This window comes from Dromaius novaehollandiae, chromosome 3, assembly GCF_036370855.1.
Source record: "Dromaius novaehollandiae isolate bDroNov1 chromosome 3, bDroNov1.hap1, whole genome shotgun sequence".
Lineage (NCBI taxonomy): Eukaryota > Metazoa > Chordata > Aves > Casuariiformes > Dromaiidae > Dromaius > Dromaius novaehollandiae.
The window spans coordinates 53,782,314-53,809,176 of record NC_088100.1 but is presented as its reverse complement, the minus strand read 5'-3'; the positions used below and the strand labels follow the sequence as shown (position 1 = coordinate 53,809,176).

The 26,863-nt window shown below is 39.4% G+C and overlaps 1 protein-coding gene across 3 annotated transcripts in view; it reads left to right on the top strand.

Annotated features, from left to right (window-relative positions):
- The first annotated feature begins 3,360 nt into the window (after positions 1-3,360).
- HS3ST5 (heparan sulfate-glucosamine 3-sulfotransferase 5) overlaps positions 3,361-26,863 on the top strand; it is a 194,196-nt gene continuing 170,693 nt past the window's right edge. The window contains exons 1-3 of one of the 3 annotated variants that reach the window (XM_026123499.2): positions 3,361-3,434; positions 8,297-8,486; positions 9,048-9,144. The gene's annotated coding sequence lies outside the window, so the exon portion shown is untranslated. The remainder of the gene's footprint in view (positions 3,435-8,296; positions 8,487-9,047; positions 9,145-26,863) is intronic. The other 2 variants (XM_026123501.2, XM_026123502.2) reach the window with 2 other exon arrangements.

Here is a 26,863-nt window from a genome sequence, read left to right as displayed (position 1 = left end):
AACGATGATTTAGAAGCAGCGTGTAGAGGTCTTCGGAGGGCGCAGGTGTTATCTGCACTCTACATCCCCTAATGAGCAACAGAAAATGTTTTACAATGTACAACCAACCATGAGGAAGCATGTGAACAAGTTCTTGTTTGATGCAGCCTCCTCACCGTGAGATGTGACTTTGCTTCCAGGCCCAGTTTCCTCTGTAACACATCAGCTTCTTTTCTTCTGTGCCTTCACCCAACTAGCCCTACAGCCTGCATTTATCTCTGTTCCCGTCTTTTATCCCCAGATCCTCATGGGACCAGTTTTCTTTGTGCTCACATATACTACCTTCCATTCTCAGGCCAGGCAGCTGCATTGCACAGGGACAGATTTTACTTCTCTGAATGTAGACTTTCCAAAACAAGTATTTCGGCACATGACAATTAGGAAAAGGGTCTAATACAAAAAAAAAAAAAAAAAAAAAAAAAAAAAAGAGCACACGTTGTACTTCCATTTTTCTACAGGTGTATTTGTATTAACTTACTTGCTTGTGTCAAAAATAAGCTGCAAAGTATAACTTGCATTTTCTTTCTGTATCAGTGATTCTGTAACTTCTCTTCCAAGTGATAGTACTTAAAAAAAAAAAAAAAAACAGGTCTCAGCAGGGGGCTGAGAGCTGTATTTTTGGCTTCACTTTTTTTCTATACTCTTAAAAAAAAAAGATTTTGAAGTTTGTTATTCATATATAATGGATGTATACATTTATACATACAGTTTGTACACAAGCACATTATTTATATACATATACACAACTTCAAAAAGAATATTTGGATATGAACATATATATATATATTCCATATATATTCAAAATATTCTGGAAAGTGCCCTATATTTCTTGTTTTCATACTCTAATTTTGATTGTGTTGGTCTTTACTTGGTTTCTCTCTGTAAAAGTACTGGAACTAAAACTTTAAATGACACATAAATAACACATAATTAAATACATAACTAAACGGTGAAGGTAAAATTATTCAAAATACTTGCTGTAAAATATGATTTTTTCACATGCTGCTGTCCACCTTTGAGCATCATATCATGCTAAGTTTTGAACAACTTTTTATCCATAAAAATGAACACAAACTAACAGAAAAACAGTATATTTCTTTGTTACTACTGCTATTGTTAAAGGACCTCTTTCAAATTGCAATATGGCAGAGTGAAGTTTAGTACGAAAAGAAAATGACTTGTCTTTAAGACATAAGAATTTGATTGTGTGCTATTGTTGCCTGCCAACAATGAGCTAAAGAGGTTAATGGATGATGGATTTGGCAAACAGTCACGCTACCTCCTGCTTAAAACATTTAACTGCATAACCTGTTTTTTTTTAAAAAAAAAGCGCATAAGCTGTTGATAAATAAAAGTGAGCTTTTATACAGCCTTCTCCCAGAAACTGCACTGACAGTGGGTTCTGCTTTCCGCACGCGGGCGCGGAGGGTGCTGCCCTGCGCGGCACCGCCCCGCCCCGAGTCGCGGGGCGCAGCCCGCCCGGCTGGGGCAGAGCAGCTGCGCGGCGCAGCGCGGGGCCTCCGCGGTCGCTGCGCGGGCCGTACCCTGTGTCCGCCGCTGGCGCTGCGTCGCCTCCGTGTGCGCGAGGCACCAAACCGGGTGCAGCGCCCGGGAGGGAGCTGCAACCCCGCAGCCCGCCGGGGGCCACGGCCCGGGAGGCGCTGCCGCGAGTCACCGCTCCAGCAAGTCTTTTTTTGGATGGGAGGGGGATGCGGGGAGGGAGAACTACGGTCGGGGAGGAAAAAAAAAAAAAAAAACACGAAAAAAGTGTATCGCTGCCGCTCTCCCTCACTGCCCGTTTATTGGCTGCGCTGTTGGGAGAGTCAGGCTGGAGCGGCGGTGTTATAATGCAAATCACAAAGCGAGCAACTTTCAGTGCTGTTGTGGCTATTTTTGATTTCTCTCACGAGAATGGGCTTTTTTGAGGGGGAAGAAGGGTTGCTATTTTTTTTCTCTCTCTCCGTGTGATTGTTATAATTATGCCCTGTGTTCCTTCTCCGCTTGCTCTCCCCTCCCCCTCTCTCTCCAAAAAAAAAAAAAAAAAAAAAAAAAAGCAGGAAATAGCGATGCACCGTCCTCTTAGGCAGGTCGTTCCGCGTAGGGAGAAGGTGAGCCGAGAGGGGGACGATCCGTTTTGCAGGCATAGAGCCGGGCGCCGCACCGCTGCTGGCCTAACGCGAGCGGGAGCCGCGGCTCCCCCGCTCCGCCGCCGGGCTCGGCGGGCAGCGCCCGGGAGGCGCCGGCAGCGGCTCCGCCCGGCTCCCTCCGGCCACCCTGGCCCCTCTCAGCCCCGGTCCCGGCAGAGCCCAGCTCCCGGCGCCGGCCTCAGCTGGGCCACCCGCCGCTCCGCCCCGCGCAGCGCCGGCGGAGGGCCCTGCCCTGCCTTTCCCACCTGCCCTGCGCTGCCCTCCTCGGCGGGCCGGGAGGCAGGCAGGGGGGCAGGCAGGGGGGCAGGCAGGCTCCCCCGCGCCCGGGGGGAGGCTCACGCTCCCAGCTGGGCACCGCTACCGGCGGAGGCAGCTGCTGCCGTGCCGGCACCGCAGGCGGCGGCAGCTCCCGGCGCAGCGCGGAGAGCGCCGGTGTCACCGCCGCCGCGACGGGGGCCAGCGCGGAGGCCGCCCGCTGGGGAGGGGGACTGAAACCCTAGCTGGGAAGTAACGACAGAGTTTTTATGGGTGCGCTTTTTTAGGGGGGAGGGCGAGCTTTTTTGGTTATTATTTTTTCTTAATCCCCTCTCCGCACCCCCCCACCCGCGGTGCGTGCGCCACCGGGGGAGGATGCGCGCCTCCCCCGGCCCCTTCCCCGGCAGCTCCCGCCGCGGCGGGGCGCGGGGGGCCGGCGGCGCGGGGGGCCGCTGGGCCGCGGCTGCTGCGGGAGCCGGCGCCGGGGAGACGGGAGCGCGCTGGGCCGCACCTGGCCGCGCCGCGCTGCGCGGGCTGCGCGCCCTGAACTCCGCCGCCGCTGCTGCCCCGTCCTCCTGTGCCTGCGTCTCCCTCCCGCCTGTGCCCAGCAGCGCACACGCACACGCACACCACACACCACACACCACGCACTCCCTCCCAGCACTCCGCTGAGCCTCTGCCCAGGCTGCGAGCAGCAAAGCCCAGCCCGCCGCCAGCCCCCTTCCTCCCGCTGCTCCGGAGGATGCCCGGTGAGTAGCGCCGAGGAGCAGCGCGGCTGCCTGCGCCGCGATCTGACGGGTTAGAGATCGTTTTATAATGCCGCCGCCGGGGGAGGGGGTGCGGAGGGGAGGGGAGATGACAGAAACCCGAGCAAGGAGGCGCTGAGGATGCGAGGCTCGCCCCGCGCTCCGCACAAGGACTTGAGCTGCGGCGCCGAGGGGAGGCGTCCTGCGCGGCCGCGGGGGCGGGCGCACTTCGCCCGGCCGCACCGCGGTGAGTACGGGGCTGCGTGGCCGCGCGGGTGTCTCCGCTCCGCGGCCGCGGTCTCCGGGGCGCGGAGGGCGCGGAGCCCCCGGGGGTGCCCCGGGGCTGCGCCCCGCGCTTCCCCCCCCACCCCCCCGCCAACCCCGCCTCAGTTTTGGCGGGGTCCCTGGGGGCTGTCAGCGCGGCGCTGCGCGAGCAGCGGTGCCGCGGTCCGCACCGCGGCGGGGCAAAGCGGCAGCTCCGGTGGGCGCCTCATCTGCGCAGGGCAGCGGCAGGTGCTGCGCGGCGCTGCGCGGCGCTGCGGGGGGGGGGTGGAGGCCGGGCGCCCCGCGGCCCCGCCGCCTCCCTGCGCGACCGCGGGCACCGGGGCTGGTGGGGGGCGGAGGATCCTGTCCCCGTCCCGGCTGCTTCCCCCTTGCGCGCTCCGGCGGGGAAACCCTCATTCCTCGGGGAAGGCTTGATGTTCCCAAAATGTTTGCTGTCAGGTCGGTGCGCGGCTCTGTTTAGGCAGGGGTTGAGCTCGGCTAACTCCTCTCGGGTCTGCGTGCAACTCCGGCTGCCAAATGCCAGAGGCAGGAGGGCAAAGGGGCTTTCTGTTCTCTCGGGCTGCGAGGCGCGATTTGTGGGAAACACATAAAAAAGCTCGTAATCGCTGGAGAATCTGTAATGGGTTTTGCTAAATGATTCTAATATTTCTGTAGTTTTGGAGGCAGCACTTCGACAATGATGTCTTTTTCTCAGTATATTTGGCATCCTGGGTCTGATCATTCCTCCACTGAAGTCGGTGGCAAAACTCACATTGACTTCAGAGAAAGGCGGCTCTGGCCAGCGTGGAACACTTTTCAAATGAAAGGGACTGGGAAGAAGGCTGAGAGAAGGCAAAGTGGCAGAGATGAATGAAAGAAACTTCATTTTAAAAAGATAGCCTTTTAACCAAAGAGATTAAGCTGCATTGTGCCAGAGATACCTTCTAGATTTTCATTCCAACTTTGCAGTGAAGAAGAATCAGAATGATTTCTTGAAATGTTTGATATCAAAATGAATGGAAACCCATTATTTTACTCATAGGCATCATTTAAAAAGTGGATTGGTATCTTAAATTTTCTGGTGCTGTATGTATATTTTTTTTCTTACTACAAAGTTGGAAGCAGAGAGAGCCCAGATCCAAAGCTCACTGCGAGAAGCGAATGGGCTCCCATTGACTTCAGTGGCCTGTGGATCAGGCCCAGAAAGGTTCACTAAGCGAGTAACAAGAGAAATGTAGTACAGTCCGTAAGGAAAGGTGTTGGATAAGCATTTAGCTCATGAACAGCCTCCCTCTAGGGAGAAGAAAAAAGCTAAATGTACATAAATTTCTTATTCAGTTTTTAAGAACTCCTTCACAGAACAGATACAAATAAGAAAGAATGCTTCTGATTAATAATTAAAACACCCATATTCATATGGACTACAAAGAAGATTTTATGGAAAAAAAAAATCCATTAGCAAATGGAAGTTCTAGTTCGCAGAACATCCTCTGTACACTGCAGTATTTAGATTGGGAACAGTCAGATATATAATGAAATACCAAGTAAAAAAAATATTGATATTAAAATGGGAAAAGATAGTCTTATTTCTGTAACTTGACCAATCACCTTCAATTGATTAGAAGGTCTTAAAAAGGAAATTGTGAAGACATGCTTTTATTTTATTTTTTTCAAATTGGAGTGTTGAAAGAACCCCGAAATGTTGCATGCACTCAACAACTTGACAAGTACCAGAATTATGTCAATACTCTGTGAAGACCGTCACTATTAAATTATGGTAAATAAGATGTTTGATAGTAAAAATAATCTTTACATGTTCTTATAATAATGTTACCTTTCAAAGGAAAAGTACGTGTTAATAGTCAAGTACGTAAAAAAAGTTTGAGGTGCTACATCTCTCAGTCAGTTTTATGTGTAGGCATCTGGCAGAATTGTCATTGAATTGAATTGAATGTGCCACTAATATTTATTTGAGGACAGATTAAGCTGTCCATGTTACAAAGGAGAAAAGGGGGAGGGAAAGCCTCTAGAATGGACAAACGCTTCACTGTTTATCTGTCTTTTTCCCTTGCAATTACATATGGAGGACAGAAACCTCCTTAAACCACCACTTTGCAGGTTCTTTCTAATTTTCCTGTGAATTCAAATGTTTATCAGGAAACTTATTTTGTGGGACATTGCATGGAGAAAAATTTTCTTTGAGCTGTTTTGTTGCTTCCTCTCTCCTCCACTCTATCTGCTCTTTCTTACTCATTGTGATACCAACAATCTGTTTTTACTGATAATACTTTGATTTCAAGTCAATTGTGAAGAATGTGGTAATTATTTCCATACTAAGAGTCTGAGGCTGCTTTTTTTAAGGTCCAAAGCAATGCTCAATCGTGTTCATTTATTTGGATGAGGAAAATCAGCAGTACTAAAAATGAGGACATGTATTTACAGAAATCTTCAGTTTTGTCCATTGTTGTGAAATTCCATATGCTTTTCAGTTTGATGGTGCAATAATTCCTCCTCAGATGTGTGTGTGGAAATACAACCAGATGTTCTTGTGGATGGTGTCTCCAAAACAGACAGCAGTTTTAGGCTTACCTGTAGCTAAGAGATTTGGGTGTATAAGTCAAGATTTAGGTATATGTCAGGATTGAAGGGAGTCAGATAATGAATAAATCTCCAGTAGATGATTCTGAATATCCTTCACCAACTTTTAGTATCTTTACAAACATCTTCTTGTTGTGAGGAAAAAGTGTTATTCACCTTTATTCAGAAGTCTTGTTTTCTAGGCTACTGTAAATTTGCCATCCCTTGCATGACTTTGAAACATGTCATATGCAATTGTATTGCCATGGCTGTTAAGTGAGCAATAGAGAGTGGTTACTGGTCTCTTAATATTTGAAACTAGGAAAAATTCTTAGCATTATTATTGAAAGTGATCTGTTTTTTTGCAATTATTAAATTTTTTAAAACTTTTTCAAAATAGATTTTATTTTTTGTTAGTCCCTAAAACACATTTATCAGATAATTTATTTAGGAATATATTCTTCTATCCAGCAATTTAAGAACAAAAGCCTCCACTGTAGCTTCAATCAATCAAAATATTGCTTTTAGGTTATACATTGTACATATGGAACCTGGCATGTAAAGCAGATGGTATGTAAAATTATGCATCGCATGTCTGGAGAGCCACACAATATCTAAATGCAGTGCAACAGAACAAGGGAAGAGTGTCACATATAACTTAAAATATCAATTATTGGCCTATGTCTAATCTTAGCGGTGTTTCATTTTCTTTTGTGTGTGTTTCATTTTCTGTTACTTCAGTCAGGACCTTTCCTACAAAGTGTGATCTTCCCTACAAAAGCATGCAGGTGGAAATGGTGTGCTCCTCGCTAAACAAAATAAAGGTGGACATAGAAGGAAAACTAGTTTGGTTTAGTTTCATTCAGAATGCAAATGTATTAAAATTTAAAAATAAGCAAGAACAGAACTTCTAACCTTTCAAGGAAAATGGCCAAACACTATTTGCCTTCAGGATAGTATCTTCCTACACTATTTATGCATTTGGTTTGCCCAACCTAGCAGTGGATAACCTTCATAGTAATTTCTGGCCTGTTGCATAAATATTGCATTAGCACCACACTCTCTTTCCAGTATTACAAGTTTGTAAGGGCAAAATTTATTCTCAAATAAATAAATATTGCTGTGCATTGTTAACATAATCACATGGAATGTTTATTGCAGAAAGATTCACATCAGCAAAATCCTTAAATAAATATTAGTCTTTAAGTATGTGCTGTTGAGAGAGTTTTGTCAGACAAAGAGGCTTTCCTGATTAATGGCCATGAAGAGTAATAACTTTCCCAAGTTTATTCAAGTGTTTGAATCAGTGGTTATAAAATATTGCCAATATCTGGCAGCTTTCCTTTTTAACTTCTAGAGGAAAAAAAATCAAACTTTTTCTTTTTCTTTCTTTCCTTTTTTATCACATTTTCTATACTTCATAAGTGTATAAGCCATTACCTGTTTTAAAAAGAATTACACATACTGAGACTCTCTGATGAAATTTTTAATCAAAATGAACTTTTATAGCTAAGATATTTAAGGATGAAGTATATAATGGAGTGCAACAAAGTGAACTCTAGAAATAATATTGGGAACTAATATTACATAACATAGACTTTAATAGCCAGTTTTGTAAGGTCTAGCCATTTTTCAAGTAGGCAAATTGAAGGAATGACCTTATGTTTAAACTGTTTAATATCTCCAAATATTTTTAAGGTACCTGAACTGATACAGAATGTTTCACACTGCAGAAAACAGTAATTCCTGTACTTTTTATGCACTGGCACCTTTAGTCCTGATGCATCTTACTGTTTGCAACAGTGCTACTTGAGAAAATATAGCTGTCTGGGGGATTAAAGTAACACATTTGCCCTGATATGTAACAGAACAGTCTCTATCAATCCATTTCTGTTCTGGAGATGAAAGAACTTTTATTCATTCAAATCACTGTAATATAGTCTTGAATTATAATGGCTTGAACAATCTTGATGATTGTACACAGTTGTTGAAGCCTCCAAAGGACTGTCATAAATAAAACTATTAGATTGTATTATAGCAGACATATTCAGTGTCTACCAAGGGATAACAGGATTTTACATTAAAGCACAGATCTCTACAAAAAACTCTGAATACCAAAAATGCTTGATGGAGGACTTCATGAGCCAATTTTTAGTCAATATATGCTATTTTTCTTTAAAAGTATATAAAGGGTATATTAATGGGTTAATCCTATACAGAACAAGTGGATACTGAGCCAACAAATAAGGGATTTGTCCTCCACAACAGGTACTTAAGCTCATTCAGCCACATGCAAACTTTCTGCACTAGCTGACGGACTTTCAGCTTCCATCAAAACCTGGCAACCTGGCATTGCTGCTATGATGACAGCATTAGAAAACTGGCATCTCATGGGAGACAAGTCAGTTTACATCAATGGAAATGGATTTACACTGCATCCTGGATTCTGTACAAACAGGTTTGTTTTTCATTTTTATCATATCAGATACTATTATAGAAGGCATGACTTTTGCCAGAAATACAGACACAAGTGAGTTTGGCAAAAGCCTAAATGAAACTGGAAAAAAGTCGGAAATGGTGGAGACATGGCAACATGAAGTCAAAACATGTTAAGATGTGCTTTTTCTTTTTAGAGAGAGAGAGAGAGAGAGTGAGAGAGGAGAAATGTGTTCTTTTATGAAAAATCCTTGAGACAGAAGTAAAACATAAAAACAAATGCAGCTGAGGTCAAAAAAATTTACAAACGTTAGGTTACCTAATATGTTCCTGCCACAGGAGAGTAACTAAAGCTGATGTACCGCTAGGATGGGAGCTTCAAAAGAAGGCAAGCACCAGAAAGGATCCATTTCCTATGTTAGAAATCCAGATGGCCCCAACAGACTTTATGTGTATTTGTATACATATATATCTGTGTGTAAACACATAAATAGATACATACATATATATATATTTTTCGTTTAGTATCAAAAGCTGTATAATTCCCTACTTTGTTACTGTCTGATTTCCTCATCCCTCACAGGGATTTGCTGGTTGTTCTTCTTTTCTGACCATGAAGATGCAGAGGAAGATATGACAGCACAATAAATAACTGAGAGAAGTTAAATTGTTTCCTGAAGGTAAAACAGTAGGGTTCAATGGTTCTCCTGCAGACTGTTTTAAACGCAGGGCTATAAATAACATCTGGTGCTGCAGAACAAAACGAAACAAAAAAAAACAAAAAAAAACCCCAAAACAGCTCACAAACCTGAAGTAACTGAATTCTGAAAAAGGAGAAAACAAAATGAATCTTCACATCACTGTATGAAGCCAATGTTACATTATGTGCTGAAAAGCAAGAATCTGAAAGATACTTTGCCAGCTACAGGCTAGTGTCATCTGAAATCACAGTCAAGATCTTCCTGTTAAGACTTGAAAAAGCAATTATAATCTTATATTGTAGAACCAGGAAAGATTATCACTGAGTTTAGTGTGGAACTTTAAGAAAATGGAAAATGACAGTAGAGCAGAGGAGTGAGCTCTTTAATACAGTAAATAGATATACCATACTTAATAACATCTTTTGATGCTGGAAAGGCAGTTGACTGGATTGAATGGAGCTAACTTTGGCATGATGTCAGAAGTAGGATTTAGTGAACATTACTTTAGATGATTTGCTGCTGTGTGTCCTCACCCTTGAAACTGCCATAGAAGTATAAATAATGTCAGAGGTGGCAGCAAATCTTGACTATTTATAATTTCACATTCCTGCCTTTTGTAAATGGATTAATAGCCAATGTAAAGTAAAACAGATTTGCAGTAGGGTAAAAGCCTATCAGTATTAGAGTCTATCAGTACAGTCAAACAACGTTCCTTTATTTGTCTTCTAGGTGGAAAATAACATTCCCAAATGATGATGTACAGTCTGGCTGCAATAATCTGTTATAATCTTTTCAATAAATAATTGAAAGCAAAAATATGATTGATAAGCTTATTTACCTACCTCAGAGTTTTCACTCAGAGGTAGAAAAGATTTGAGGAGAATTAGTTAAGATTCCTACTAGGATTAGGAGTTCTTAATTTGCATATACCAAATAATTCTGGTTAAAATTGATATTGCTAGACCCTATTTCAATATATTCAGTGGTTTCTGATCTCAAGAAACAGCCAAACTACTGAGGTTTCAGAAAAGTGAGCTGTATAACTGTAGAAAATGAAATCCAGTCATCCACTGGGATCTGCCTAAAAACATGGAGCTGTTCTTTCATTTAAGTGCTTGTTTTTCCAGCGGTTCCTTTGCGACTGCTCCCCGGTTGTTAGTGAGGTTGATCCAGGCAAACATGAAGCAGCAGCCCTTTTCTCCCTTATAAATTGGACCCACAGTATTGTAACTGTCTTTATGTGTCTCTTGGAAGCTAGCAAAGAAACTATATATGGTGCAGGGGCTTGGAGAGACATTTTCATGTTCTTCCACTTTGCACAACTCAACAGCAAGAAACAGCAAAAGGTGAATTTCATGATATGAGCTTTACTTACCAATGTTCTCCCTGGATAGAAATCTTCTTTAACAAAAATAGATTGAAAAAGATTTTTCTGTCATTCAAATTTGTCAATTTTTTTTCTTACATAACAAAGCCAAATAAAAATGTGAGGGATTGTTTGTTTCAAAATCCAAAGATCATATACATATGTTATAGATGTATATGGGCCTTTTGTTTTTCTCTTCTTTTCTGCTCTTCTTATTGGTGAAGGGAGGAACAATTTCAGGACAAAAAGAGAAACAACTGAGGAAAAAGTGGAAAAAGTGGAAAAAGTTTTCAGCTTTCAAACTTTTTTCTGTTGCACATAGTAAAAAAAAGTGATTAATCTCTCTTTATTCTGTCATTACTCTTACAAAAATCTGTATTAAATTTAAATTTTATTATATTTAAAGAATTTTTTTTTATTTTACTCCAGAATTAATCAGACCCTTTTATTGAAAAAATATTATATTTGAAGATATTTCAGCCAGCTGTCATCAAAAATAGGGAGCTGGTTGAGTTTTCTTTGACATTTATTTTTTCAGACATATAAATTGCCTGAAACAAAAACTTTTCACAGAAAAAGTGGGTTTGGGTACATTTTCTGTGTACCTTGATATTGTGCCTAATCAAAATGTTTTGTTTCTAAACTTTTCAGAATTTTAACTTCCTTTTGGAACTTTCAAAAAGAATTTCAAAATCTCCAAAACATTTTCCTGATGGGCAGAATATTTCTTGCCTGGTTCTAGAGCACATTGTTTGATAGATTGTATTTTTGTCTCAAGGATAAAATGGGACGATTGTAAGGGGGTAATAAGGTGCTTTTTTGGAAAGGTGCTTACTAGTGGGCTGTTTACTTGTTATTTTATTCCTGAGTACAGCTCATGCATTGAGGAAGACTTCAGATGATAACGGAAAAAAAGAAGTAAGGAAGGGGCACATAACTCAAGAAAATTATGAGTGAGAAATCAGATATCTCTTTTAACAACTTTAAGAAGAGCCTGTCTTCTTACCGGACTGTATTCAGGCTCAGGGTCTAGATATTAAAAGACATTTAGGGGCCAATCTGAAAGAAACCGAATGTACCTAGTCTACTCTTTCAGGAACGTAACGTTAACCTGTGTTCTTTACGCGACTCGACACGTATCAGTGAGTACTGCTTATGCACAAGACAGCTTGCCTCTGGACTCTGATGTATATCAATAGCAATGCACTGGATCGATCTGGAAGGCAAAGAATGGTGATACAGTACAAATGCCCGGTACGGCGGTAGACAGAGCCAGGCCAGTCATTGCTGTTTACTCCCCAGGGATACAATCTTGAAGGGAATAGATTTGTCAGGGTTTGTCTCTTTTATTCCAGTAATAATGAGCGCTTAATTGGGAACGTTTACTGCCGGACCCAGTACATTGCTTTTTAGAAGCAGGATTTTTTTTTTTCTATTACAGCAACGTTTTCTACACTTAGCTTACATTTATGTGACTAAAATTCAGGGTTTCTCTCTCTCTCTCTAGCCTTGAGGCCAACTAGGCACCCTGGTCACTTCTGTACAATTATGCCCTCTTAGCCCCAGAGCATAGGCCGCAGCTAACCTGCCCCTCGGGAGTAGTCTCTGGGCTGCGATAATGCCCTAATGTGCCCAGGAAATCCTTAGGACACTGCTGGCCGAGTAGCCGAGATCAAAAGAGTGTCAGGGACTGCCCTGACAATTTAAACTTTAGAAAAGATAGTTCTGGGGCATGGATCCGCAACCCATCACTATTTAATTCACTTGCATAGATGTAGTCTTAGCATTAATTAGGTCAGTATATTGGCTCTGTATATATACACATTATTTATTTACTTTTTCTCTTTAAGCGTGAGCTCTACTGATTTAATTGGTGTTACTACAGCACAGCATGATGTTGTATTGTTTTTACAAATAGTGTTAAGGGGTGTTAATATCTGTTTGTAAACTGTCCCTAACTGTGGTATATACAATAGCGTTCTGAAAGTACTGGAAGATTTAAATGTGATGAAATGTTTTAGGAAATTGTAGGTACTAGTTTTTTCACTTTTCAGTATCTATAGTTACATCTCTTATTGAATGCTGAGGTCAGTTTATCCAGAAGTGACTGTTATAAGAAAGCCACTAGCTATTTATAGTGCAATTGTTTTCAGAAGTTTGGAAAGTATTGAAAAATCTGCTTTAGATAAAGTAAGGGTACAAGCACCACATCTCAAAGATGCATTACTAACTCTTGCCAGAGAATACAAATGTAGACAAAATCCTTATTTGGTAGAATATTCAGTATTCCATGTGTCAGAAAAAATATACATCAATCCTTTAAAGACATGGTCTCAGAAACCAAATTCCGTTAAGCTTTAAAATGCTGGCACCCTCAGGTAATAGTGAAAATTGTGCTTACACAGGACAGTTGGATAAACTTTTAATAAATAATTGCATGGCAGGGGACTAATTAAATAACAAAAATAATATTTCAGTTGATCATGCAGGGAAAATATATTCACTTATAATGGTTCTTCTGACAGGTTTTCGATTTTGAGTTTTAGAACCATTGTATAACAGTTTGCATCTTCTGCAGCATCTACAACCTCCTCAACTCTTTCTTCATACTTTACTGGAGAGCTAGTGCAAGGGTTTTATGACTGTTTCACAAGCTCAAAAAAATGAAAATGAGTTGTTTTTAAAACCTGGGTGTGAGTAAATTAAAATATTGTATATGAAGCCTAACAGAGATTCTGCTTCACTCTAATCCTCCTGTGGTTGCATATGCAAATTACAGTGCTCTTAGGGGAAAGTTCCCTAGCAGACAGATAATACTTTACTACTGCTGGTACAGTAGTTGCCCTCAAATGTCCTGACCCCAGGTGTGTGATGAGAATCTGAGGGGGAAGGTCGTGAGGCTCCAGTGCATTTTCCAGATGATGCTTTCATTTTGGGCTCCTGCAGGTTACATCAGTTTAATACCCTTGGCAGTTTGGAATTGAGAGAGAGAACAAATCTAAATGTTTTTGCCATTTGTTCCTCTTAAGTGATCTTTTAGGATTATATCTCCCAAGGGAGCAGCAAGGACTCTGACTTTACCATTGCTTAAACACAAATATAAAGAACCTGATGGACCCAACCTACAAAATTCGGATCTGAATCTGATCAATAGTCAATATTCAAGTACCAGTTTCAGTATTCAGTAGGACCTTGACCCCAAAGAAGTGAAGATTTTTGTAGAAAATTAGTACTTAATGAAGCGTACCAGGATTCTGAGCTGAGCTTTGGTTTAGAATTTGGGATGATCTGTAAGTCATTTATTTTGCCTTCCTATTGTAATCACCGAGTTCCCTAAAATTCTTCAGGCTTGGAAAATGATGTGTAATATGCAATTCCATGAATATACTAAAGCATAGCAATCTAGTAATAGATTTGAAAAACCCCTGGGAAAAATCTGAGAAAGGGATTGAATAATTATTTATGATATACCTGTAGATATTGATTTTTAATTTATTCTTAAATATATATTGTGTAAACTCTCACAATATATAAATGCATTTTATCAGTTTGTATGGGCTTTAATGATCAAGGAGAAGTGATTGTATTCTAAAAAGTTTAACTTCTTTATCAGGGTTGCTTAAAAAAGAATAGTTAAATAAATAGCTATAAAGCTGGGCTGGAGTTTTGGTGTGTGGCTGAAGCATGACTGTGAACTACAACTGTAATTCATATTCTAAAAAGTTCTTTACATCCTACTGTAAAACCTCTGGTGTCTTTGTCTGTATGTTTTCCCTCCCTTCCATTTGGTTTGCCAGGATGATAGCTTCCAGTTCATGAATACAAGTCATGCAGTCCCAGATAAAAGGAACACTTACCAAGAGTTGCTAATGGATAGGGAACTGGTAGCCAGTCTCAAATCTGGGGACAGCCATCGAATTAACTATAAGCTTGAGATTTCCTTAGCTGTCTGTCTTTAGAAGATGGGGCCTTTTCATTTAGCCTAACTCTTGCAAAGAGTTTTGCCCTAGAGAGGCCAATCTCTCTGCATTTTGCCTCGACCTTAAAACATTGTCTATTTCCGCATAATGATAAAGCATTTATTAAATATTTCAGTCTACGTTTTAAAGGTACAGATATGAGGTTGAGGCATCCAGGGAAAAAGGTTGTGACACATCTGGTGACCCTGCAGTACTGGTTGGTGCAAGTAGCTTCCTATAAACTATGAGGCAGTGTACTTTTCTTCCAAAAAAGCAACTCTTACCCTGGCCAGGAGTGTACCAGGGTAACCTGGTACTTTCATCTCCTGGCTGCTTTCTGGGTGCAGTAGGCCTAACACTCACCTCCGCAAACTAACCTTAAAGCTTCGGTTGCGGTAGTGGTGACCTGCCTATTAGCATGCTTCTGAAATCATGTGGCACACTTCTGCAAAACTGTTCAAGCCTGTCTGTGTCAGCTACTCCCTCAAAAGTGAGGCTGCCCATTTGTAGCTTAAAGTATTACTCTGTCATACACATGCTTCCTGCACTATGTTTCTTAAAAGCCATTTTAATCTGCTGGCATTTTAGTATGTAGGCCTTGGGGGTGAGGTTGAAAAATTACACTAATGCTGCACTTGCTCTGGTATTCTGGGCAGCCTTCTGAATTTTAAATAACCATCCTCAGAAGGCCAAACTTTTCAAAAATTAGCTTTAAGTCTGCACACAGAATTTTGAGCTCAGTTCAGTTACGAGTACATTGATATGCAGGCTCAGATTTGTAAATATGTAGGGTCAGCATCTCCAAATGTATATATACCAGCAATTATTTTAGTTTTCATTATCTATCTGACCTGTAGATTACTATTTGACTTCTGAGTTATTGCAATTGTTAATATTTGCGTCTGAATTAACTGTTTTTCACTGTTGGTTTTGCATTTGACTGCATATTCAAAAATGTAGAGTTACTTTGAAACCCATATAGAAAATAATCCTTTATAATCTGTAATTAGGTAAAGTGAAAGCTATGGTTTCTGTTTCTCCAAACAATGACATTCCTTAGTCCATTCCCCTACATTTATATAAAGAAGAAACAAGATTACCACCCTCCTTGTATTAAGAAAATATTTTATGATTTATGTATTTTAAATGTGACTTCTCGAGGATTTGCTGCTGCTCCTTGTGCTCTACCTTATATCGTTACTGATTCTGACTATGCAGCAATTCTTATGTACGCCACCCTGTGTTTTATTGCTTCTCCCTCTTCTGCTGCTGCTTCTTGTATTCCAAAATTCAGCCTGGTGTTCCTCGCTAGCCCAGCCTGGCCCATCCGGCTCTTGCACTGGGTCCTCTCCCTCATCCTCCGCTCTGACCTTGTCATCACCCTCTGATTCTTTGCAAACTGCAGATTGCAGTGGGCATCCAGCCATGGATTGGAACCAGCTTTTGGGCACAAAATAAATGCCACTGCTTCCAGGCATGGACTGCAACTCGTTAGCCATCTGTTCTGCTGGATCATTAGGAATAAAGGCTACTCAGTATTTGAGCAATGGTAGCTTTCTGGTTTTGCTTTCTCTGAACCCTCTCTTGTTAATAGCCCTAGAGGCTATATTCAACCTTCTCTGTATCGAAATCAAATTTTGAGAGTTTAAAACAGTTCCCAGCTCACAGCACATCTTCTTACTCAGCTTGACTGGAGTTGTTCTGTTTTGGGAGGAGGTCTTTTTGTGCCAGAGGGAAAGGGAAGATGAGTTCAATGTATTCTCTGTTCTACCAGCTGCCACCACATGTATTCATCTTCCCTCCAAGGAACTGTGAGTCCAAATCCATTCATACTGCTCACCCTGATGAGATAGAGTGACATCTTCCACGATAGGTGATGAAGCTGAGGTTCCAACTGCTCGTTTTTATCATATTTAACAAGGAATGCCAAAACAGATGTGTTTCACTGTTCTGCTTTCAGGAGCACAATGAAGTAAAAAGCTGAGGATGGCTGCTACAGTGAAATCTTGCAATATACTGTGTACCTGCACTGCAAGAAAGAGACATTCTTTGCTTTTTCAGACAAGCCACAGGGTCTTTTCTGAGTGCTCCAGCCAGCTCTAGAAAAAAGATTTTACAACTACTCATCTATCCTCTGTTGCAAAAAGCTTAACTTTGGTATGTATCCAAACCTTTAACAGTTAGCAAAGGTTTTCTAGCTTACTTCCTCTGCTCCTCCTAAGATAATGTATCTTATTTTCAGATTGACAGCAAGCTGTGCCTGGCAGTGACATCTGCAAGCTATTCTTTCTGGGACTGAATGGTTGCTTTTGTGCTAGATGTGTGTTGAATAATACAATAGTTCTGCTCTTTGGCAGGGCTTGCTTCAGAGGGTTTATTTTATCCTAGTCTTGGTCTAAAACCATGGGCTCCTTGGGAAATGGGTGGCTTGTAGTGACTTTGAGTGACTGTTAGTGAGATGGGGTAGCATGATGGTCCTGATTCTTTGTAGAGGCCTTTAGGTGCAAAACAGAAGGAAAATGAAGATTATAAAACTTCACAGGTAGTCCATTACTTGAGCCCACAAAATAGTTCTCTTAATATCTATAAGCATGTAGTTGTATAGAAGATGTAAAGCTGTATCAGGAAAATTCTGTGTCTTCCGAAATCTAGACCTCTGTTTCAAGAGTTCTGGTCCTTCATGAGTTGGAGTTCTTGTGAGAACAGAATCCTCCTGTCAGCCTGTTCTGCTTAATTAGTTGTCCTTTATTCTCATTTTGGGGATACATCTTTGCTGCAAAAAGGATCCAAATGGCATTTCATTGCATTTTTCTTCCTTTTGGAAAATGCTTATATACTTACCGTTTTTTGTGGACTGCAAATATGATTGTTATCCAACAGATTCAGGTCTTGAATAATGAAATACTGTATTACCTGCTTTCCTCATGCTAAGTGATCCATCTCAGTTCTTCACTTAGATGAAGAATGACCTATGCTTTCTTATCCTTTCCTCCCTCCTACAGTTTGACACAGGATTTCAATGTCAGAGGAAGTAAATAACAACATTACATCTATGCAAAAATAATCTCCTTTATCATATATCATTCTCAGTAACATCACACTTTCACCCTTTTCAAAATTAGAATACGAATTAAATTGGTGTTTGTTCCAATCATAATGGAAAAATTGTGCCTACTTAACATACTCATGCCCTTCCTGTACTTGAAATTTGAAAATATTAATGAGATTATTCCACTGTTCGATCAATAAATATTATCAACTGAATTCATTCAAGCATAGTTCTTGGGATTTCTTTAGAAAGATTTTGCATTGTCACTCTGAAGATTTCATTATGATTCTAATAGACCCTGACTACCTTTTTTAATTAACTCAAGTCTTCTTAAACTTTACATAGCATGTCAGTGGGCATAAAGTATAAAACTACTGCACATGTAAACAGACAGTGAGTATACACACTGACACAAATATTGCTTATGAAGAGTAGCAAGTATTTGAGCTTTGCAGTTGCTTCCCTAGTTAAAAAGACAAAAAAGAATGATAGGGAATCTAGATCAAGTCCACATGTAATTTGTTCCAGAGTGAATATAAGACTCTCCTGGGCAGAGGTCAAATAGCATGCAGTCCCTTCTCTGGGAGACACAGCCCAAAGGTCCTACCTAGTTCCTGTGAGGCAACTTTGCAATAAGAATTGGCTATGCAAATAATAAACTCCTTAGCTGCTTGTGCAAAGCTGCTCATACCCAGCTGCTCGTACCCAGTCTTGCCCTTTGCATAGAGCATTGCTCAGCCCAAACTGAACACTTCCTTGTCTGCTTGCTGAGAGAAGAAACAAGAAGACTGTATGGAATAGCACCACTTTGTGACACCTGCCCTAAAAATATCATCATCAGAGCGGCTGAAACTACCTTAGTTGTGTTTAATATCTGTGAGGAATCTAACCTCAGTTTTGAAGGGGTTATGTTTCTGAAAATGTCACTGGACTGAAATTTTCCTGATGGGCCTATTACTGTAGGTGCCTGGAAAGTTCAAGGAAAATTATTTCTCTTTTAACTACAAGGAAAACTCAAAAATCATTCTAATCATTAAAAAGCAAAAGACTTGAATATTTTTAATGTCTGTGTAAAATGAAACTTCCAGGGCTGGAAAGCTGAAAAAAGGCAAGACCAAAATTATTGCCCAAATGAATCTTACTTAAAATTAATTTCATCAGATGTCCACTGACATTTGGCTGAGTTACAGCTTTTCAAAAACTGTATAGTGCATGTCTGTCTATCCTCAGTATCAGATTTTTCTGTAGAACCACATATAATTTTAAGTCTATGTACATTTTTGTAATTATTTGAAGTATACTGAGCATGCAGTGGAATGAGAGGAATCTCCCATCTTCTGTATTTGGTATGAAGGATGTGATGTGATGTGAAGGATGCTCTAAAGTGCCTTTTCTCCTTTTCACTGAAGAAGAATGCTATCTTGTGGATTGCTTACAGAAAATGGGATAGTCCATATTTGAGATAGGCACTCAAGTTACACTGTCTAATATACAGCATATTTCAGCAGTCAGTATATTTCAAACTGAGAAATCTTTTTGTTTGCTTGTTTGTTAACTTCCTCTCATGTTTTTCTTTAAAACAAGAACATCAGACAACTTTGGAAAAATCCTGCTACAAGTACATACAGTAAAAGAAAATTAAATCTATCATTGTGGAAAAACTTACGCTTAGTAAAAATAACTTTTTTTTTCTGAAAGTACTACCTCCTGATTTTCCATGTCCTGTGTTTTGGAAAAGGTCAGACTAAATTATCATATTGTTTCCTCCTGACCTTAAAATCTGTGTCAGCACATGTTTTCCTTCCTTCCTCCCTCCCTTCCTTCCTTCCTTCTTTTTGAAACACAGCTTGTGGCATAAAAGCAGAAAAGTCTGAAAAAGGTAAGTCTCTAGCTGTAACCTTCACAAAGAAAACTTAAAAAAAAAAAAGCTGAGTGAGATTATGTCTTCTTTGTAGAGATGATGATTGGCACCTGGATTTTACTACCTGACATAGTCTAATTTTAGGTGTGAATAGTCATATTGCAAAGCCATCTCCCTTTGCATCTGTGTTTTGCCTAAATTCTCCTTCACAATGTGCAGGGATTCTGGTTCCATACTCAGGGGCCTGAATCTTTTCTAAAACTGAGCTATTCCATATATATTTTCCAATTAATTGAGAATGTACTTCTGTGCCATAGGAGGCTTTATGATGGAATACAAGACGAAGAGAATTTAACATGGACTCAGAAAATAATCAGTATATCATCATTCACATAGTTTTCCTGGAGATAACAATTCATAAAATCATGTTGTGACTTTCACCATCATCTCAGAAATGCTTTCAAATCTGGAGTAATTCTCTAGCACACTCACTGAATTTTCAGAAACTAGATTTATCATTAAATTTTATTTGAACTGAGGAATTATTTCTAAAAAATCTTTTTTTTTTCATTTCATTCATTTCTGAGGTAATATAAGTAGGAGGATTAATTCTTAAAATATATTCCAAAATAAGTGCAGAAACTGTTACAGTTGGTTTCTCTGCCATGTTAAAGACACCTGGTCCTTTCTTCTCTTTTTTTTTTAATCATTATATTTTAGTTCAATTATTCTACAGATTACAATGCTACTTGCTATTGTAACATTCACTGCAGTATCAAATGAAAGGAAGAGCTGAGGCTGTCTTCAAACTCTTCCCACATAAACTGCTCCTCGCTGTGAACTTATAAAAATAGATGCTACTCATTTTTGATTGATTTTGTATTCAAAAAATTATCACAGGTTTTCTCTGTGTTTTTCCTGTGAGGACGTCCAGGGGCCCTGCCAGTGTGAACATCCTTACATGACATTAAATGCTTAGTCATATATTTCAGTTTTCTTTCTTCACACACATAAACCAGTTCATGTACAGGCATATATTACATTTCAATACGAATTGAGTTTCAGAAAGATGTTCAATTACTGCTACTTTAATATTTAATACTACTTTAAAAATGATATCTTTAAGTATTTCCAGTGTATAAATTGGAATAAAGTCTTTTATACTTTCCTATCATTAAAACTCATTACTTTGTACCTCCCCTTTGAATGTGCATTTGAACAAATTAGGTTTTCATCCAACTGAATTATTAAATTTATTTTCAGCTCTTTTATATATCTGTACATTTTCCTTTTTCAAAATACGTGCTATTCCCCAGAATTTATAAGGAAACATAAGATGCCTAATGGCAGTGAAAGTGTTCCAATATTCAGTAAAAATTACCACTACTTCACTAGTGGGAGGGACATGTCTGTATTCAAAATGGTCACCATCTTCCATCACTTTTTAATATGGCTGAAGCCAAAGGCTTCCTTCTCATAAGACAGACACTGTTTCATAGAACTATCTTATCTCACACACACACCTACTAGTTGAAGATGTGACCAGTGATTGGAACAAAACAATTTTCTTGGGCATTATGCCATAACTGGACCAAATGATGTTTTTCAACAATAAGGAACCTGGATATTCTAGATATTCTTTCACAACATGAATTTAAAAATATTTATTTTAAAGAAAAATAATGGGAAAAAAATATCCACATCCAACCTAAGGACTCCTATTTCCTTCAGATCATTTCTTGCATCTAACGAGAGAATTAATTAATTTTTTACTAAACTTCACTATCCAGCAATACTTGCTCATTACAGGTCAAAAAAACGCTACAGGAATAGAATGCTGCATATTCCTTCCCCAGGCTGGTGATAGGAGCATAGTCTAGTGATTAGAGCATTGCTGTTGTTAAATACAGAAACTGTTCTTTACTGTTGGAGGACATTGAGATATAAAGATTTGATCTATCTTCTAAAACTTTAATTACAGCTTCTGCAGTGTCAGTAGCAGTCATTCCATCTATAGTAAAGGTAAAGGTAAAGTCTAGGTTAAGATGTGTAGGCTTCTTTGTAAGTTTGTGGAAGAATCTGATCCTGTAGAGTTTTAACTTTGCTTATGTTTAAAATTGAAATGCATGTGTGTGGTGAAGGTATAGCTACCATAATGAGGCAAGCTGTTGAGTAGAGCCCACTACTGTTCATATTCCTAATTCAGAAGTATGTGCATAGCTATCTTCATGCTGAATCCTGTTGTCATGCTTCTTAATGGGGTATGAGACAAAGCCTGTACAGAGCTGTAGACCATGCCAATGCTCACTGCCCTCGAGGATAAAGGCAGAAAAAATGACTGTAGACAGCCATTTTCCAACAACACCTAACAAAGATGCCTGTACTCATATTTTCTTACTAGTTTCTTTCTTCTCAGCCCTGCTAGTTTGCATGTTTGTATGCACAGAGTTTAAACCATTGCTTGCCCAGGGCCACTCAAGTTCCCTCTGTGCACAGAGTAACAAGATAATCACCAGAGCTGCAGCTCAAGGAGAAGGGTGTCCTGGGTGAGCACAACCATTACCTGCGGACAAAGATCTGTGGTGCGCATCACTGCCTGTGGCACAGTGGTGAACATATGTGGCCAGGAAAGAGGGTGGATGTGTTCTGAGGATGCCAGGAGGAGCTAGCAAAGAACAGGGTGCCAACTCACAGAAAGAGGCAGTGAACCTTTTGGTTCAGAATTAGCTGTCCAGGCCAGAAGGATCAGTGGACACTCACTGTAACTTTCCAAGCACAGTTTGACACTAGGTTAAAAGAGAGGCATATGAATGGAAAGCAGATTTACATCCTGCTAACAATCTCTGCCACTTTCATTATTACCTCAAAAGAGTCTGGAGCATAACAGGGAAGGAGATTTACTGCGGGACCAGAAAACGCAGCTCAAGACAGTAATATCCTTCATACCAATAATTTTATCTTCCTTTGATGGCAGGCTCCTCTCATGCCATTTCGCCCGATGTTTTGTGATCTGAGATGGATTCCACATGGGGTGACAATGTGAGAACACGCTGAGCTCAGTGCAGTCACGGCTCCCTGGCCAGCAGCACTTGAACCAATGTGACATGTGCTGCACCCCGAGCAGGGACTGCAGTGTAGACATCCCTTTGAGATTCCCAGGTAGGGCAAATTTTCAACAGCTGCTTTAGTAGCTAATTAGCCCTATCCATTCTTTGATATGTGGCTCAGTCGCTAGATGACTTATGACTAGATGACTAGATGACTCTTATTTGCATATTTTCCACCTGTGGCCTGTTTTTCTATCAGTCTAGGTTTTCTGAAGGTGTAGTATAATGCCAGGCTTTTCCAGAGTGATAGTATGTTTGAACCAGCACTATTTAAAGAACTCCAATTTTTTACTATTAAGACCCAAACCAGATGCCTCACAATTTTTTTATTTTTTAACTGTTTTAAGTATTGAACTTTTACCCTGCTTTTCCTTAAGTTCTCATTCCCAGGAGGAATTCTGAGTAGTCCAGGTTCAATAGAAGAAGAAATAAAAGCATTTCAGCCAGATGGAAGTGACTTTTGCATTCTATTGACACTGAATATAGAGGAGATATACTATATTTCTTTGTTCTTTGTCTAAAAAAAAAGAAAAGGCAAATAAAAGGACTAGGAAAGTTAATATTCTTCTCATTCTCTTGCTGGCATTTATACTAGGTTGCTATAAAATATTCTGAGGTCTTGAACTCAGAAAATGCCCATGATGGTCAAGGGGCCAGCTGTGACTCCTTCCTTGCATGGAAAACTTTGGACTTTAATTTCCTTTACATATTTATAACCCTTCTGCAATTATACACACGTAACTGATATTTATGCTAAATCCTGACAGTAAATAGGTCTGAACAGTAAGTTGGCACTTGAGTTTAAAGGAAAAAGGAAAAGACAGGATATTGTTTTTGTGAGGTATTAAAGCATTCTAAAATCATACAAAACAAACCATCCCCCAAATGGGTGTATTTCTCATAGTCATCTACACACTGAGGCATTCCCAAATTACAGTGGTGTATCTTTCATTTCCCACGGAAGCTTACCCTGCCTTGCATTAAAAGAAAAGGGCATAAAATACAATTTATTTCCCTTGCTAATCTTCCTCACCCTTTGTAATAATTGCTGCACTTTCTTGCTTACTGTGCTAAGTCTGCAAAGACTATTGATGATTATGTCACCAGGAAGGAATGAAGTCCCTGCTTGTCCCTACAGATGAATGGTACCGTATTTTGTACTTTCGTGTGCATTTCACAGAGTCATAAGTCTGCCTCTATGATTGACTGCAACCTGCAAGTGACTATTACCATTTTGTTGTTGACATACTCACTCTTTCCACTAAGGAAATTGTATGTATGTTAGCTGCATTTAAACTAGGAGACGTGATGATTCTCCCAGCTCAGAAATCAGAAGTAAACATCTTGTCCTGACCACAAATTGAGGGTAGATCTGAACCAGACCAGTACAGCCTAGCAATACACTACAGAATAACTTCTCTGTCAGAGCATCAGAAGCAGGGGAAGATTCTTTGTCTCAGTATCAACGCATGTGCACAGGGAGAGAGACATTAGGGCACTAGCTAGCCTGGGAATTCGTTAAACGTTCCTTTTCTCAAAAAAAAAAAGTTTATCATGCATGAATGACTTTATTTTCATATAAATTAGTTTTTTTTTTTTTTACTTTTGCATTGTTTGTAGAAGAACATATTTCTCCAAGAAATCTGTTAGTTGACTTTAAATATCTAAATATATTTTTTGAATAATTTCCTTTGTCTAAAAATCCTCTCAGATACAGGCAGATTTTTTTTTAATTAAGTATTAATTTTGTAATTCATGTATAACTTTCCATAATCATGTAAATATACATTCTAATTAACAGTGTAGAAATCAAATTATTCTGTTAATCTGTGACATACCATTAAATCTGATATTTTAACCATGATGAACTATAATTAGATGAAATGTAATTAGATCATAATACTGTCCTGAACATTTGGTATAAATGCAAAGAATATATGGCTGCTTGCATATACATGATTATGATAAATTTATTACAAAAGAACATAAGCTAGTGTATTCTAGACTGGTTTAGCAGTCTTCTACAGAACATAGCAGGAGTAATTTAAAAGGAGTTCTCCATCAGTTTTATCCACATTATGCATAATGAAACTGTCAAATTGAATCATTGGTATACTAATTTTGCCTCTCTTAATAATCCTTTTGTATCATGTAATCTGTTCACTTTTTTTTTTTTTTTACAATGATGAGAAGTGTATATAATTGTTGGTTGCACTAACAACTTCTCTGTATAAAGGAAGAGATTTCAAAAATAGCCACTGCTTTCAGTAGTGCAGTTTGAGAAACCTTATTTAGTCATCCCCAAAAGCAGAAGGAACTGTAATCAGGGATCATGACGTCAAACCAGCAACTTGTCTTTTTAACAAAATTATAAGCATGTAAGAATCCACATAACAAATGACAAATACTTTAAAATATTAGGAAGGCTGCAAAATCAAGCACTAAAATGTTAGGAAATGTCACAATTAGTGCACTTTGCTTTCAGCCCTCTTACATGGGTACATCATGATTCAGGCTTTAATTACATGAGCAGATAGTACTTTTTCTGAGGGAATCTTGCCTCATTTGGTACAATGATTAGAGTAGGCTCTCCAATGAGAAACATTTCAGTATTATTTTTTTAATTTATTGCTTACTGAGTGAACCTATTCACTTTGTGCTGTCAAAACCTTCCTTTGAAGACAGAAATTCTGATTTTCTCTTTGGCTTTTTCCAGTGTTCATCTTTAAAATATGCAAATAATTCACTAATTTAATTAATTAATTTTCATGAACTCTGAAGAGGAAACAGGATATCATTATCCCCAGCTTCAAAGTTCAGAATCAAAACTCGGGAGCTGAATATAAGAATACCAACTCATTTTCGTTATTCAGCTTCAAATTCTGCAATGTAGATATGAAGAGCTCAGAGGAAAAAAGAAAGGAGAAGGTGGAGAAGATGGCTGGATCCCTTTATGTAAGAAAAATACAACTTCTGCCAGGAACATTTTAGGTGCTCAAAAGTTCAGTCCCAGAACATGACACATTGAAGCAAATTCCTTATATTTAAAATTAAAACCAAACAATTGAATTAAAATTAAATTAAAACCAAACTTTTTCTGCTAAAATAGAAAACTGAGAGCTCCATTCATTGAAATAGGGAACTCTGGCAGGTTATGTGTGTTGGAAAAGTGGAATGGTACTTCTCTAATTCATAAAGTCATAACCAGACCGGGAAAGGTATAAGAGTAGCTGTGTGTGTGTGTTGGATTATATATTACACTGCTAAAATGATAGCTGTTTTGTTTGTTTGGTTTTTATGTTATATTTAATTATATGCTTTACTAGAATTCAGAAAAGTCCTAACCAGCAATTATGATGAGATCTTTCAAAGATATAGAGATCTTTCATAGATCTATATGGAAGACATATTTTCATTTTAAAATGCTTGGAAGCTAAATGCTTGTTTAAATGCTCGCCTTTTTTCCTTCATATTTTAAAGGTCTATTTCATCAATATGCTGCAGGTATATAAGACATGTTTTCAATAATTATTTCTAACTCCCTTCTTTCCACATATACTGTATTAGAACTAGCTAATATAGCCCTTTCTACTTCCAGAGGTTCTTGATTTGAAAGGATCCTTTTTGATTTCCAGTTATTACTGAATTTTGATGTGATTAGAGAATCTAAAAAATCCCAAATCTTCTGAGTGGTTGTTTCTAACAGTGCTTTTTTGTTTTCTTATAAGCAACTATTGAAACAATGTCCTAGTATGGAATTTTCTTTTGCTTTCACTTGGGCATTACTCTGCAAAGGCACTAATGCCTCATATCATAGAAAAAATGTATTATGGTACTTTTTACAAAACAAGAGATGTTAACTCTGGTGTTCTGGCTATGCTCCAGGTTGGTTACTTAATATTTTGCATACAGTTTCTCAAAAATTTCAAATGAAAAGATTATTCTTTATTCAGACTTCTAACAAATATAGTATGGATTGTACATGAAGAATGGCTGGTGCTTGCCTTCCAGAAAAGACTGCATTTCTTATTGCAGTTAAATTTTATAACACATTTTCAACTCTGAGGATAGAAGAATAGCAGTAGAAGTATAATGTTGGTATGTCATGAGAAACTAAGGTTGGATATTCAGAGCAGTGCTTACCTGTTGGATGTATCAGGTCTCTCATGGTGAATTCAAATCTGTGTGAGACCAAGACTTAAATGAGAAACGAGTGGTACAGCAATACGGCAATGCTACCATGTAAAGATGGACTATGATGTATTTGAAGATTCCCATGACCTTACTGACCCCTGTGAGGACAGGAGAAATTCGAGTCCTTGAGCACAGATGTGCCTGGCAATGTTAAGTGCCACT